The 16,853-nt window shown below is 56.2% G+C and overlaps 1 protein-coding gene across 1 annotated transcript in view; it reads right to left on the reverse strand.

Moving 5' to 3' along the window:
* Nd-13b (NADH dehydrogenase (ubiquinone) subunit ND-13B) overlaps positions 1-16,853 on the reverse strand; it is a 383,813-nt gene that overhangs the window by 332,821 nt on the left and 34,139 nt on the right. The window lies entirely within an intron of this gene.

Genomic DNA, 16,853 nt, shown 5'->3' on the forward strand with positions numbered 1-16,853 from the left:
GCAGCCCCATTTCATTTTATTCTTAAACGGATTTCAGTGACCACATGCAAGCCAATTTTCACCATTTAGAAATGAATACCCACGACATTTCATTTCAAGCACATCCACATGTGTGGAGCAATGCTAACAGCTTTCATGTTTGCTTTGGTCATTAGCCATTTACGTACACTAAATGAGTGAACGCCAAGAACTGCTTGGTTTATGCATACGTCGTAAAGGAACTTCCGTCATGTGCGAAGGGTTCGCGAGCCTGACCCCCCTCGACGATATGACGCCGGCACGCAAGAAACAGAAAGAAGCAGTTTATTCCGGACAATAAAACAAAACGGCATGCGTAGAAGTATCAGCGTGTAACATAACAGTCATGCGAGCAACCGCGACACTCAACAACAAATTGCACCGATCGTTCCGAAAATAATAGGGCGCTTTAATTAACACTCACGGCGATTTCCGAGACTATTGTCCGATTCTGTTATCGTGATATCAGAGTCTGTTGTCGCGTCTGTGTACTTCAGTTTCTTTTGCAGTCGTTCAAGTCGTACACTTAGCCGCGGATGGACGACGTCCACTGTTTTTGTAGCTTTCACTACGAAAAAGGCGTTGTTCCGGAGTCTCAAAGGCGGGATCGAAATCGCTAAAGCAACTAAATCGTGCCCCAGCTTCGAATGCCATGCCGCTTCCGTCGAAGCCGCCAAGGCCAAGGGGCTTGGGAAACCCGCCAACCCGTGTGATGAGGGCGCTTTCAGTTTTCAGCAACTGCCGCGTTGGCGCCATAGTCGCGTCGTGCGTATAATGGCTTCCGCCAGACTACACGACGTCGTGCGTATAAAGTCAGTCTTCATAACAGGCCTCCGTTGTTGGTAGCCTGGCGATGGCAGCGGCTGCTTCACCTGACAGGTATTTTCGGAGGTACCGAAACTTGTCAGTAGCGGTGAGAGCCTGGTTGGTGTGGACTGCGCCGTTGAATTGCTCCCAAAACGACGTCCATTGACACACGTCCCCATAAAAAGGCTTGATGGTAAGCGTTGGGAGACGAGGTCCGTAGATATGGGATGGAACCATAATTGGGGCCTGAGGCGTTTTAATCGCATCCCAGGGGCCAGGTTGCGCCGTGCTGCTGACGCTGAGTTCCTCGAACCGGTACGTAAGGCGAGTCAGAACCTCGAGCGTCTGGTCGTTGTAATGTGCCGCCGACTCGTATACTCTCTTTCCAGCTCCTCGACACAAATCGCGTCCTCGACCTGGGCGTCGATCTTGGTAAGCTCCTCGCGGCTAGCCATGAGCTTGTCCAGCACCTTTCGAAGCGCGAGTCGGTCAGAGCAGCCGCTCTCGATGAGTGCTGTCGCCTCGGTCGAAATTTTTGTCGCTTGGGCTCGCCTGGCAGCGCGTTTCGCCTTCAGCCGGTCCATCGTTAAGCGAAAAAGTCCGGCTTACTCGCCTGGCAGGCAATCAGGTCCGCGCGTTGTCTCCCTGGGTGTGGTTCCGAGAAGGACGAAGATGCGTTGGCGACCGTTTTTCGGTGAAACTCGTCGTCGCCGTCGCTTGTTGCCCACGTCGTTGGGAGCCGCTCGTTTTCCCTTGGGGTTCGGCACCAAATGTTGTGGATCGGCCACCTCGTTGCGGGTGCGCCGCCAGGAAACGAAGCCGTGGGAGCCCTGTTCGAACGTCTCTTTAATGGCGATGATTGACTTATGTACAATGATAATGATACTCGTGCCCTCGAACCAGAAGCCACACCTTACTCTTCTTCGCAATTTCCAACACCCCCCCCCCCCCCCCTTCAATAACATTAAACCATCTTCCCGCAGGGGAACCCTGAGTAGTATGCGAAGCAGCCATGGGGTCAACGCTATTTCCCATTTCGTAGTTCCGGTAAGTGAAAAATGTGGTAGTTACCATGGAAACCAAACGGTAAATATAACGGTAGCTACGTACCTCAACCTAACGGAAACGACGAGCTAAAAACTAATGGGCACTTGAATCGACCCCATGGCTGCTTCGCATACTACTCAGGGTTCCCCTACGGGAAGATGGTGTAATGTTTGTTACTGTTGCCATACAGGTGCACAAAACGTTTGTGCATCTTTTGTGCAACCTGCATTTTTTTTCATGGTTACTGAGTGCGCAAGTTGAAGCCGTGCCGTGGGGCGTATAGCACCGACGTCCCACCGGCATAACGAAAGCTTGCCGTGCCACGATAACCACGCGAGCGTCCACAACTTCACAGTAGTTTCCCCAAGAGCGCCATAGCCACGCGCCGCCAGCGGACTGTTGAAGCGCCTTGATGCACTTGACGACGTTCCTCCTAGCTGTGTCTTGTAATCCTTGATTTTCATGGCCGTTACAAAAGAAAAAGGGCCCATCTCCCCGCGAGGGGGACTCGAGTAAATGCGTCGCATAGGGGGTGGGTCTATTGCGTTAACGTTTAGTGTTTGGGGAGTTGGTGGTAGTGAATGCGTTGTATCAGCAGCTTCTTGGCGTAGTTTGAATGAGTCAAGGATATAAGGCGCGTTCGTAGCCTTTCATTCTGTGTCGGTTTTGTGGCGCAGTGGGAAGAGCACCATGTACCTCGCGTTCCGCCCACAGGTAGTGAATGCGTTGTATCAGCAGCTTCTTGACGTAGTTTGAATGAGTCAAAGATATAAGGCGCGTTCGTAGCCTTCCATTCTGTGTCGGCTTTGTGGCGCAGTGGGTAGAGCACAATGTACCTTGCGTTCCGCCCGCAGGGTCGTGGGATCGAAACCAGTCGCCGGTAAGTATTATTTTTTTTATATAGTGTAGGGGGAGGGGTGCGGACCTGTTGTTGAGAGCGAGGAGGGTAGCGTGATGCGGGAGAGGAGGAGTGGGGGAGAGGGCGCGCCTGGAACGGCTGTTGCGGACGCCGAGGCACGCCGACAACGCCGGGTGACATCGTGAGTTAAAGAAATGCTGTGCATTTAAAAGGAAAATGCACTGACGATTACTGTACTGCCTAATGCGAAATTTGTGTGCAGCGCGAACTGCAGTCTTCTCGGTCACAGCACATAAATGCTGCGTCTCAGTAAGTTATCGCATGATCAGCCGTCGAGCGGAAGTAGATCAGCGAACGCACGGCGGCGCGCGGTACTGTGCTGTTACGTCGCAGCGCGTCGCCGCCGGCGGCAAGCGTGTTGTTGCAAATCGTGTTTGAACCTCCCGCGTTGTTTTTGTTGAACGATTTTAGAGTTTACGTCTACATCCTTCATAAATAACCATTGTTTTGGCGCTCTTTGCTCTAGTTGGCCTTGCGCCATAAACAATCAACCATTATCATCATTGAACCTCCGGCGCAAATTTCACTTGGTTCGAGTGAGCCACGCCTGGAGGAATCGCATCTGGCGGTGTGTGTGTGTGGGGGGGGGGGAAGGGGGGGCAGTGAGAGAGATAACGCCATACCAGCGCGTGCCGCCCTCCTCCTCGCACCTTCGCCAGAAACTCCGACAAGCGTCTCGTGCGGGCTACTGCCCTCCCCCTCAATTTTTCCACTTTTTGCTTTTTTGTTTCCTTAATCTCTCAGCACTCATTAAAAGAAGCCTCTTTGTAGAAAGCATCAGCAATGGTTTACGTTGTGTACTATTTTCTCCTTTGAAAACGCGGCATTGTTTGAAAGCGTTAATTCTTTTGTTTCTTTTTTCTAGACAACCAAAGGTACAGCCATCCTGATGCGATAGGTTACCGGTAAAAAGTGCAGAGGCTCATGTGTGCGTTTTCTGCTTCCGCCGCCGCTTCCGGTTCGAGATCTCGCCTGGCCTCCCGTATGCCGGCGGCTTCAGGCACGTGTGGGCGTGTTGTTTATTTGCCACGGAGTGCTTACCTTTCAGAGAAGCCCATAGTAGGATTCATCGTTGTTATACATTTAATGCGCGATGCATGAGTTTTTTTTCCTGTTGGAAACAGATAAACAACAAGCACACGTGCACTTCAAAGCCGCCGGTGTACGGGAGGCCAGGAGAGCTATAGAACCGGAAGTGGCGGGACTCCGCGGGAGCAGACAATGTACCCACAAGCCATTGCGCGTTTTACCGGTCACCTATTGCTTCCTGGACGGACGATATCCGTCCGTGCAAGCTGCAGGGGTTCTGTACTGTAACTCGTACAGTTAAAGTCTGAAACCTCCAGGCTATAAAGCACTGCAAGTCTTTCAAAGAGTTGCAGTGCACGAAATTGTGCGCATCCGGGAATTTCGTGCACAACGAGTGGGCAGAGATGTTGCTCATGCACAAAATTTCCTGCGTTTAGTAACGAAAAAAAATTACACCATCTTCCCGTAGGGGAAGACAGTAGTATGCCAAGCAGGCATGGGGTCGATTCAAGTGCCCATTAGTTTTCAGTTCGCCGTTTCGGTGAGGTTGAGGTACGTAGCTACCGTTATATTTACCGTTTGGTTTCCATGGTAACTACCACACTTTTCACTTGCCGGAACTACGAAATGGGAAATTGCTATTACTACTACATACTACTCAGGGTTCCCCAGGGATGGTGTATTTTTATTGGAGGGGGGTGGGGGTGTTAGAGTGGAGAAGCATTAGAGAGAGAGAGAGAGAGAGAGAGAGAGAGAGAGAGAGAGAGAGAGATGTTGTACGGGGTACGAGTTTGTCTTTATTTAGGCATTATCATCATCATGTTCAACGTAGGTGACGTCGACATTTGGTTGGCGTTCCGCTTTGATAATGACCGCCTTATGGTCTGTGAAATGTAAAGTCAAGGGCTGTTGTATAGTGTATGAACCCTGAAATTGCTGAAGATGAGGTAGATGCGCGTTCCCCGGATGGTTGTGGGCTGCTTGTAATCACGGCCCGTCGACTCGCCGACGCACGCCGCTGCCGACGACGATGAAACGTCGAAGGCGCGTGAAGTGTGCTCGTCTCGTGCCGGCCCAGGAAAACACTGGCAACACTGTCGCTCCAGGAGCCATAGAAGGGACTGGGCGTTCAGCAAGCCGAGCATGCGCAGTGGGGGTGTGGACAGCGCAACAACGACAACGGCAAGGGAGGGACATAGCCCCGACCATGAGATGCTTCGCATCTAAAATTTACCCCGCCCAACTCATGGCATTCTTTCGCAGCCGAGGCGAAGCATAGGCACGGGGTTGCACTTGGAGTGCTTGGAGCGCAGACGCGACGATTCTGTTGCGCAAAATGATTGATCGCTCGTAAAGAACGCTGGCTCAAATCTGGGTCCGCAGGAAAGTAGTGCGACAAAAACATATCGCTGCCGCACTCTTCTTGGGCCACACCGTGAGTGTCGCAGAGCTGTGTAGGAGCAACATTTCTCGGGCATCCCACTTTCATTTTTAAAGCGAAGCTTTTTACCTGTACCAGCCAAGGGTTCTGTCGCGTGTCGCGACCGTAAGCATAAACAGAAAACGACCGCTAACAAATGGAAGAAATTACTGGCACAGCCAGGAATCGAACCTGCAACGAATAGAGAACCGGAGCGAGAGCCCGTTGTCTTAGCAATTGAGCTACGAGCGCACGCGGAGACGGGAGGAGACAGGCGTACTCACCGAGCACAGCTACGGGTTTACCCCCTGCATGCCTTCTCGCTGAATGCCACGTGATAGCGTCACGCGACCTCTTGCGCCGCTGTGCGTTCTGCCCACGGCACTTGTAGCGGCCGTGTGCGCGCCTTGAGCATGCGCTAGGAGTTAGTAAAAAATAGAGGAAGATCACAGGGGGTGGTGGGGTGGTGGTGATTTATTAACACAAAATGGAAGAGAGAAGGCCTGTGGATGTTGTTGAACTCAACGGCGAGTTCACCCTCATACAACCCAGTCCAGGTAAGGGGATTAGGGTTTCAAAGGATAGGTAGAGAGAAGGGGGAAGAGAAGAGCGGTAGGAGAGTTGGGGATATTCTATATCGCGTTCGTTTCGTCCATGGCTCGATGTCTACAAACGCAGCGTTAGTCCTGTTGTAACCAGGAAGTTGAGTAGGTTCTGGAAGACCTCGCGTCGGATGGCGTCCGGTCCCGTGGGGAACAGGAAGTCTTCTAGCTTGTAGCTTGGGGCACCGAGTCGCTGGAGTGCGGCTCAGAGTTCTGCCCTCGCGGTGTCGTGCTGGCGGCAAGAGCACAGTAAAGTGCTCTAGCGTCTCGGACTCTGGGCAGTCGGCGCAGGTGGGGGACGCCCGGCGGCCTTGGTGGTGCAAGCGCGCTCCCACATTGCAGCAATTGAGCCGCAGGCGAAGCAGGAAGGAGCGACCGGGCGTCTCTGCTAATGCGTCCGGGCAAGACCCGTGGGGCCTGGCCACTGACTACTCGAGCATCTGGATGCATGGCCTCCACCACTCGTGCGAGGATAGTCCTTGCAGCGTTAAATGACACCACATCTCGGGAGGCTGGGACCCCTGCCTGGCGAGCAGCACCTTTGGCCAAGGCGTCTGCAACCTCGTTGCCCGTGATGTTCACGTGCGATGGCAGCCAGTGAGTCGCAGTGGACACCCCAGCGCCTCCACCGCATGAAGCTTGGCCGCCAGCGACCGCTCAACGTAGCCGCTGGAGCTGGCTGACAGGTCGGCGGCACACAGACGGAGGAGGGCAGACCGTGAGTCAGTCAGGATGATGGCCCCCCGGGCCTGGGTGCCCTGCTTGAGATCTGCGGCCAAGTGGAGTCCAGCCAGCTCTGCGTGGGTGGATGATGCAGGGAAGGGCAGGCTGCACACCTGGCTGGTGCCGAGTTCTAGGGCCGTGCAGGCGGCTCTGGCTCTGCCCGTCGACTGTTGCACAGAGCCATCCGTGTACACTTGCAGAAGTCCGGCAGCGACGTCCTACACCAGGGCAGCCACCTCTTGGTGGACGGCCTGGGGTGGATCGACCTCTTGCTACGGAACCCTGGCAATGTGGTGGCGATGCGTAGAGCCTGCCTCGTGCCTGGGGGTGATGGCTCCAGGCGGGGTCGCTGCAGCAACGCGATGTGGCTCTCGTACATACTGAGCAGCATGCCCATTCGGGAGTCGGTCCGGGTGCAGTAGCGCTGGAGGAGTGCCGCGCCGTCCAATGTGCCCTGCAGGAAGTGGATGTGGTGGAGCCCCACCTGCAGGGCCCGCATCTGGATAGTCCAGAAGCCTGCCTCCGTGTATGTCGCCGCCACCGGAGATGTGCTCGGAAGGCCCAAGTAGAGGCGGATAGCCCGGCTCCGATCCACCTCCAGCTCCTCCCACCGGCGTGGCTTGAGTTGCACTAAAGGCAGAGAATAGAGGACGGCGGACGACGCCATCCCGTGGAGCACCCACAGACCCACAGGGCCACGGTACGTGTGCAGCCCTGTCCACGCACCAGCAACCCCCGCCCGCCCTGGTGGACCCTCGTGTGTTTCCGAAGCGCCTTCACCGCAGGTAGCCAGGACAACTGGCAGTCGACCAGGAGCCCCAGATACTTGGCGCTGGTGCACCACGGAAGGGACTGACCGTTCAAGCTAAGCAATGGTGTAGTCTTGCGTGCCCTGTAGCCCCTCGGGCTACAGGGCACGCCTTCACCTTGGTGAGTAGCCTCGTTAGTCCGTGCGCCCAGATGGCGATGTCGTCAGCATAGACTGCCATTGCCACTGGAAACGCAAGCCCAGCTGGGATGCAGTCCGGGAGTGGAGCCAGGATGAGGTTGAAAAGGAATGGGCTGAGCACACTCCCCTGGAGAACCCCAGGGCCGACGTCTCTTGGGCTGCTCGTTGCTCGGCCCACCCTGACTCGTAGGGTCCGGTTAGTCGGGAACGCCCTCACGTATCTCCGGAGGTGCCCCGAAACGCCCATGCTGTCCAGGGACTCCAGGATGGCCGTGTGGGGGACGGAGTAGAAGGCCGACCTGATGTCCAGCAGGAGCAAGAAGGCCACCTCCTTGTCATGGCGGGCCTGCTTCAGCATAGACACCACATCTACCAGAGAGTCAGCCGTACAGCGGTGGCGCGGGAAGCCGCTTTGCTGCTCCTTGAAGACGCCCCGACGATCAGCAATCCACTGGAGGCGGGCCAGGATCGTGTTCTCCATCAGCTTCCCCGCTGCGGACGTCACGTAAACCGGCCGGTACGATGCAGGCTCGGTGGACGGCCTACCGACCTTCAGCATCGACCTGACTAGTGCCACCCGCCAAGTAGGTGGAAGGCTGCCCTCCCTCCACACCCGGTTGAAGAGCTGTAGAAATGGCTGAAGCTGGGTGATGTCCTGGTTTCGGAGCATTTGGTACGTCACCCCGTAAATACCAGGGGTGCTTCGCCGGTTGGGGCATCGATCCAGTGCGGCCCGCAGCTCCCGGAGTGTGATGTCGCCACTGCAAATGGCCACCACTTGCGGGTCCTGGGGGGCCACCGGCAACACGTGCACCTGGGCTTCAGCGGCAGGTAGAGCCGGGGTGAACTGGTCGGCTAGCCGCTCTGCCAAGGCCTCCTCAGTGATGCCCAAGGAAATGGCGGAGGCCAGCAGGGGTGCCGGTTGGTGACCGCAGGCTGGAGGAAGACCCGGAAGACTCTCCAAGCTTTGGCCGGATCCCTACGCGAGTCCATGGAGGAGCAGAGCGACTCCCAGCTCTGCCTCCGCCGCTGCTTGGCTCTCCTGCTGCAATGTGCATCCACCTGTCGGTGCGCCATCCAGTCTTCTGGCCGCCTGCTCCGGATGGCCCGCCGTTGCAGCTAGTTGCGCCTAGCCCGGAGTCTCAGGAGTTCCAGGTCCGGTAGTGCCGTGTAGAGGGGTACCTTCCCCCGCACGGTCGCCTTGTTGGCGCTCTGCACGACAGCTTCCATGAAATCAGGCTCTAGGTCCTCCAGACGCTCTGCCATCTCCTTGCGGTAGGTGGTCCAGTTGGTAACGGCGTAGACCCTGGTCTCTGCTCACCTGCGATCGCCCCTGGGAGTGACCAGGATGGGGTAGTGGTCCGATCCCCAGGGGCTGGTGGTGGTTTCCCAGGTGTCGGCACACCGCTATGACACCAGTGTGACGTCAATGTGAGAACGCTGGACCGTGCCCAAGGGACCAGGGAGGGTGAAGGTGGGGCTGCCTGTGTTGGCCACAAGCAATGCGCAGGCTGTGGTAGCATCGAGCAACTCTCGTCCCCTGCGGGTGGTGCGGGGGCTGCCCTAGGCTGGGTTGTGCGCGTTAAAATCTCCGCAGACGACAACGTCCGGGCCCAGGTAGGCCCGCAGCCGCCCCACTGCTGTGGCGTCTGAGGGCAGCGCTGGGCGGACGTAGACGCTGGCCACAGTGGTGTCCGCGGACCCCATGCGCACCGTGACAGCGGCGCATTCCATGGGGCCATCCACGATCGAGACCAGGTTCACTGGAGTACTGTTGAGCAGAGCCCTCACGTAGACAGCTGCCTGGGACTTGTCTGGTGGCTGGCTGGCGTCTTGGCACGGATGGCTGGCACGGATGGCTGGCACGGATGGCTTGGCACGGATGGCACGGAAGAGCGCAGGCTGCAGCTGGTTGCGCTGACGTGGCACACGTACCCCGGAAGCCGCAGGGTGCTGCCACAGACGTTGGTCTCCTGCAGCGCCAGTACATCGAAGTGCTCCCGCAGCAGCTGCTATGCTAATTCCGCGTGGCGATGCCCCAAGTGGTTTCAGTTCCACTGCAAGATGCGTGGCCGCTGGTCGGTCCTGCACGGTCTGCTAGCCATGCTTGGCGCTTGGCGGCGGGGGGGGGGGGCGCAGGTGTGCTAGGGCAGCACTGGCCGCCAGGCGTGCGAGGTCCTCAGTAGGCAGGTGACCCACCAGGCTGTGTACCAAGGCACGAAGGATGGGCACCAACTGGTCCTGACCGGTTGCGGCTGAAGCTTCAGGCAGCTGCTCCACCCCTGGTTGTGCGGACGGCTGGGCAGGTGGGCGCCCGGCTGGCTTGCGTGGCTGTTGTTGGCGTCTCTGGGTAGCTGGAGGCTGCTGCTGCTGCTGCTGGCGTCCCTGGGTGGCAGGAGGCTGCTGCAGCTGGCGGCTGGCCTACTGCTGGCTAGAACGTCGCCTGGCCATCTCTGCATAGCTTGGTGGCTGTTGAGTGCGGACTGACGCTGCTGCCTCCGCTCGGGGTACTGGCTGTGGTGCGCGTGCCACGGCTGTGGCCACCTTGCGTTCGTGCTGCCAGCGGGGGCAGCGGGGGTCGGTGACGGGGTGAGGGCCACTGCAGTTGGTGCAGCGTGGGGTAGAGGCAGGGCACTGCTGCGCGGTGTGGCCTCCACCGCAGTGAGCACACTTCTGTTTGTCCTTGCAGCAGGCTGTCACATGGTCCAGTCGACCACAGCGCGCACATTGCGTGGGCCGCGGCCGACAACCCCGCACAGGCAGCAGCAGCTTGTACACAGCCACAAACAGGGGAGGGCAACGGGCAGCAAACGTGATCAGCACAGCCCCATCAGCCTTCCGTGCCACACCCCTCACCGACACCTCACAGTCGATGTTGGCCTGGATCTCCTCGACGGTGAGTTGACAGTCAACACCAAAAACGAGACCACGGCTCATGCCTCGACTGGCGGGGCGGCCGGCTCAGACAACAACCCCAGCCACACTCTGAGTGGCCAGGAGGGTAGCCAAATACTCGTTCATGTCAGCGTCAACCGCGACCACGTTCAACCGGGTGTTGCTCTAACCTGGGACACCCCGGGGGTGGCGGCGAGTTCACGGGCGATAACCTCCCTCGATGCCGTGAGGAAGGAGGCGGCTCGGTCTTTGGGACGGAACAGGCAGGTGCCGACGGCCGGTTGCGCAATCGGCGCCGCGCGGCCAATTTCCTGGCCTTCCGCCGTACTGCCTTGCTCTGGTGGATGGTCTACAGGTCTTCGCGATGTCCGGGGGCAAGTTCCGATGCCGAGGAGTCGCCTGAAGAGCCGCCGCAGGTCGCGATCTCCATGGGGAAGGGCCCGCTCGGCTGTTGTCCTGGGTGCCGCCATTTTTCGCGTCAACCGGATCAGCAGGGAAGGCAGCGGCGGTGGTGCTTGAGGCGACCGCCGATGCACAGTGGCTGGTGGCGTCACTGGGAGGGGGGGGCGGAAACCGGCGGAGGCTCACCCGGGTGAGCTGTGTCGGCTGACGGGAGAGGGGCAAGCATGGCCGCGGTGGTCACATGGGCTCGTGACGCATCGACGGCTTCCCCGAGCCGGCCCCGGCGCTTGTAGGAGCGAGCAATGGCCGCCACTCGGTCATTCTCCTTTGGCATAACGTCGTTGGCCCCGCGCTCGTCATCGGAGCCACCCGAGACGTCTCGCGGGCGCTTGAGGAGCGCCGTCTCGTCCATTGGCTCCTCCATGGTTGTGGCGGGGTTTTCTTGCGAATAGTTCACAGAACCAACACACATTGGGGGTGGTGTGGCAGCGCAAAAATCGGCCGTAACCAGGGTCGACTCGGCGTGGTGCGCGACAAACACAGATGCAGGCTTGGCTTAAAGCATCCCCACTAGCTGATGGGCACGCTGCTGCTGCTGAAAAATGTCCTTGTAGGAGGCCATGAGCCTCTCGAAGCTGCGGGAACACCCAAAACTGTTCGAGCGACGATGTACATCTGCTCCCGCACGGCCGATGCGCTGGTCGAAGGCGGCGGCAGACTGCCGCCCGTAGACATCTTCGCGCACTCTATCTGGGCTATTTCCTAAAGGAACTTCCGCATAGTGACGCGAAACACTAGATACGGGCACGCAAAACGTAGTTTTTTTTTTTTTTTTTTAATTCGAAAGTTTGCCCTGCGGCATAACGGTGCACGATTCATAGGTACACGAACAAGTCTGCTTCTCGTATAAAGTCTAGAAGGTGCCTATGAAATGGTCCATGAACCCAGCGCTGCAGGTCTGGAGGGCGGCCAGGGTGGAGGCCGGTTGCACGAAGGTGCCGTAATCGCATCTGATGCAGTCCGGGGCAGGTCCACAGCAGATGCTGCACATTCACATTCTGTACGGCGGAGTCGCAGAATGGGCAGGTAGAGTCGTATGGGCCGCGGTACTGCGATGGCCAAGAGGCAGTCACAGACGGCGTAAGGGCCATCCCAACGCGTATTCTCGAGTCGCCGAAATCACGGAGCGAAGAAGAACACGTCCTCACTGCTCGGCGGCACGTGCGAGTCCTGGAAGATCACACCAACGCATGGCATCTCACTTCTCCTCCGTCTCTGCCGCCGGTATTGTCACCTCCGTCGGTTGCGGCAGAGACGGAGAAGTTAGATGTACTAACACCGGGTTTGAGCGTCCTTTATTTTATAAAAAAAAGTTTACACTCATGTGCTTCACCAATACAACTGAAACCACCACCATTCATGAATACAGCATTTATTTACCCTAAGAAAAGATCTCTTTGAAGTAATAAATGGTTTGTTTAAGTACATTTCACTTGTCTCTGGTTTCACGCTTTGTGTAGCCACGTGTGTGAGTTCAAGTGACGTCGCATGGGTAATCATTGTGGGTGTCGTTTAGAGCGAATTCGCTTTCCAACCACCTTCACAGGGTGGATTGGCGCGCATTTTTTTCTTCAATAAACGTGTGTGCACTTCATTCTATTTTTTTGGTCATCTTTACAGCCGTTTGCAGAAGTGAAAGCTGTACAGCATATATCATCTTATACCAGCATATACCATCGGTGCTCTAAAGCCCTGCCTCTATACCACGGCCATAACTCGCCGCCGACAGCGGGGCTATATTTTTGTTTACGTCTTTATTTCTGCATTTAACAGGTTACAAACCTTGCGACAGAAATGGGGGGATTTATGGTGGAGGGGAGGGGGGCCGCTGTCCACGTCTTCGAAGTGGGGTGGTCCCGAGGTCGGATCTGCAAAAAAATGGCCGGGTCCTCTCTCGTCCTTAAAATATTGAAGAAAAGCCCGCCAGAGCCGGAGTGCGTCCGATGGTCCAATGTGTGATCGTGGATCGATCCACTCCTGCAGGCTGCCAGGTCGGCGTCCGCCGAGAGACTGAAGTGTAGTGTCCTGCCGCGGTAAAGGTAGGGCAATGCTACGGAAGATGTTCAGTCGTGCCTCTTGCGGGGCATAACGGGCACTGTGGGGTCACGTATGAGCGCGGGTTGATGAGGTGTAGCCGCGCTGGGGACAGAAGTTGGCCAGTCTGGGCTCGGCGAAGAATTACCGCCTCTATCCTTCGAAGAGTGCTGGGTGGTCGCCGATATATTTCCTCCAGGTTGGCCAAGTGCCGGAGAATGCTGCGGCGATAGCATTGAGCACGATGCCATGTCTCGGCCCTATCCATTAGAGACGACGGTGGGTGTGCAACATCGGCAATAGCCGAAGAAAAAAACTACACCGCATCCAGGCAAAGGTGCGGAAAGAGCTGCAGCTCGCGCTGTTTGGTGTGCCTTTTCGTTCCCAGTAATCCCCTCATGCGCAGGAATCCATTTGATGACTATGTTGTAGCCTTCTCCCCGTAGGCGACGGTCTTCTTTCCGAATTGTGTTAAGCACGGAGTAGTCTGCTCTCCCTGAACGGTAGGCGGTATACGCTGCTTGCTAGTCGGTGTAAATACAATAGGTGCGCGGTGACGGATCCCGAATTTCCACTATTCGAGTAATAGGGGTATGGCGATAAGCTCAACATTGGTGACCGTGTGTTCCTCGGTGAGCCGTTGAACTACAGTCGTGTCTCTCTCAGAATCGTGCTAAGCTATAGCGGCGCTATTTTGAAACTGGGCGGCATCCGTGTATAGTTGGACGGTCCCTTCTAGGGATAGCTTGCGTGACATCATGTGGCATGTAGCGGCAGCTTTGCGCCTTTGCGGATTAGCTGAACTCGTGTTCTTTGGTAATGGTATACCGTATCCACTAAGTCGATGAGTTCCCATGGTGGGGCAGGAGACAAGAGCGGCTCCAGGTTGTCGACGTCGTATCCCAATGCCCGCAAGATGTGACGGCCGGCCACCGTTGCAGAAAGCCAGACGCGCTGGGCTTGCGATTGCTGCTCTGCCACATCCTGCGGGGCATTGATATTGCTGCATGCGTGTAGGTCCACTACTGGGCAGTATATCCCAGTAACCAAGCGCATCGCTTTGCGATTTATTCTCTCAAGCTGAAGGCGTTGGGTCGTGTTAAGTCTCATGTACGAATATGCGTACGGAATTTTTGGCGTTATGAGGGCTAGGGCGATCTGTCGGAGCCCCACTTCTTTGATTCCCCATCCACGGGCTGAGACGCGACGCATAAGGTGTAAGGCCTGATGGCAAGTATTCATCGTGCTATGAAGCCAGCTTTTAGCTCCTCTGTCCTCGTCAATAAGCATGCCGAGTAACGAATTGTTCGTTTCCGGCCTATGACTGAGCCCCCTAAACGAAGGGAGATAAGGTAGCGTTGGGCCTCGGATCGCAGTCGCGGATGGTTCAGGACAGCCGCGTATTCGGTTTTTTCTGGAGAGGTTCTCATGCCGCACTGTAGTCATGAACGACATTCAGGCCTGCCTACTGAGCTAGTTCTTGCTTTTCGGGAGACCCCAAATTGTTCCAAAGCGTTATGTCGTCTGCATACACGGCAAAATTAAGACCGGTCATCGACGTCAACATTGGTGGATGTAACACAGACGCTTAGCGGTCGATTTCTTTTTTTGGTAACCCTGACAACCGGTATGACAGTACCCGCTGTGTCTACGCATGCGGCCGCATCTCGGGGGGAGGAGGAAAGAAAACAGGCCCCGGCGTCTGTCGTCTGCGCCGTGTTACGATTGAGCCCGCCGCTGGGCTTCGTTTCAATACTCCTCGGCTGTGCGGCGAAGCCTCCACTACGTGCGCCTTTCAAGCGAGCCCCCTCCCCCCTGTCGGTGACTCATGTCTCGCCAAGCCTGGGTCAGGCGCCTCGCTTTCGGCGCGTTTCAAACTTCGACGGTTGCCGGCGAGGCATGTCTCAACGCGCCCCAAGGACACGAAAGCCCCACGTCCGCTGCAGAGACCTCCTCTCACCCCTCGCTCGGACTCAGCGTGCGCCGCTACTACCGACTGCTCCCGAACTCTGGAAAGAGTGTTGTGTGTGTCTGTGACGTTCGTGGCGTGTGCACTATCTAGAGGGAACGCTTGTTTTGACCGTTGACGCTTTTGGGTATAAATACGACCCCCGCAAGCGCTATAGTTATTCCTGTTTGAGTAGTGAACAAATGCTGTCTCTTTGCTCGAGTCCTGCACTGTAAGCTCGCCCCTCGGGGAATTGTTCTTTGGCTTCGGCTCACCTTTCGCTATGAAGTAAACAGTTACGTTAGCCTACGGCTTCTGGACTTCTTCATGCCTGCAACAGCGGCTGGCCGCTCGCTTCACACCACGCTACCACACGTATGTCGGAGGCGACGGAGCTCGGCTCGGGTCGGCGTTCCCGTACGTGACAGCCGTTACCATCGGATTCTCGGCCACGGCGTCAAATAAATGAATAATCGCCGCGACATTGCGTGGTGATGCTCCACTTACCCTCGAGAACTGCGCGTCACCACTGGAGAATGGAGCCGCGGTTGCGAAAGAAAGCGGCACGACGCACGAAATGGCTATGCTGCAGCACAGTCAGTTGCCTGCGAACACGGACGTCGACACAGATGCGCCCGCACCTTGCCCACGGCAGAGTCGTTCAGTACAAAAGTCAAATAATGCTTCCGAAGAATTTGTAAGCGTTCACGCACGCCGATTGAAATAAAACGGTAGCGTCGCTGTGAGTGGGTGGTTTGATTGATTGATTGTTAATCGTATCTCCTTTTGTGATGACGTGTCCTCTCACCAAATAATCTGTGTTGTATCTGACCAAAAAAAAAAAAAAAATAACACTGACACAAATGGACGCAGGACCTGTGTAGGTATGTACTACTTGCAGTGTGCTTTCAAAGGCTGCTGGTGTGATGTTTCGCGATGCCACAGTTAAGGGTAAGCGACTCAATTGATTTATAGTAACCCGAAGAACAGGCTTCCGCTCTTCGTGGAACAAGGCATATGTGGATTACAACAAAACCCTTTTGCGTGGTCATTAGGGATCATGAAAAAGCGCTTGATTCAACTGAAGCCTCAGAACAAAAAGCCAGGGACCCAAGGAGAGTTGCTGGGAATGAGTCTGTTGGAAAATTTACACAGGGGATAGGCGGGCACCGTGACTTATTCAATGCATAGCTTGCACTGACGTCGCTTTAACTGCCATGTTGACGCACTGCGTGCACTGCCCTTGCCTGAAGTAGCCCTGGGGCAGCCGAGAACAATGCACCAGAAAGGGCGGTGACACCATGTGCAAGCCATGCATGTAGAGTGACGCGGTATCGATTAGAGAGGGTGTCCTTCAAGCTAACAGGATCTCTCCAATGTTATCGAAGCGAAAGCACTATTAATTCAGGTACAATCCCAGGAAACGGCTGGTTCTTCGTAGCATCAATGTGACATCCAAGCCCATGCAAGGTCAAGCGGGTGTTTCGTGCTGTTGCGCAGTGCAAGCGCCTAATCGCTCGTTCATGAGGGGGCGGAAAGGGGGAAAGAGCAAGCGCTATCGGAAAATGATACAAGGAGGCGGTGGCTGCATCCAAGTTCACTGCGCACTCGTGCAGCGCAGAGCAGGGTCCGCGTTTTCGTTTTGCGGTGAAATTTGCGTGCACGTTCACCGCGCGCTGTCGGCGCAAAAAACGAGCTTTCGCTGTACAAAGTTTCTTGAACCACGTTCAACCACAGCATATTTTTTTTTAATGCAGAGCATTTCAGTAACTCACTATGTCACCCGCGTTGACGTCCGTAGTCCGCACCGCACCCCTCCCTACTATATAAAAAAAATACTATCCGGCGCCCGGTTTCGATCCCTCGACCCTGCGGGCGGAACGCAATGTACACGGTGCTCTACCCACTGCGCCACAAAGCCGACACAGAATGGGACACTACGAACGCGCCTTATATCGTTGACTCATTCAAATTACTGCTGACGAGCGCTCTCTTGTCAG

This window comes from Haemaphysalis longicornis, unplaced genomic scaffold, assembly GCF_048455015.1.
Source record: "Haemaphysalis longicornis isolate Haplotype H1 unplaced genomic scaffold, Haemaphysalis longicornis Haplotype H1 scaffold_10, whole genome shotgun sequence".
Taxonomy (NCBI): Eukaryota; Metazoa; Arthropoda; class Arachnida; order Ixodida; family Ixodidae; genus Haemaphysalis; species Haemaphysalis longicornis.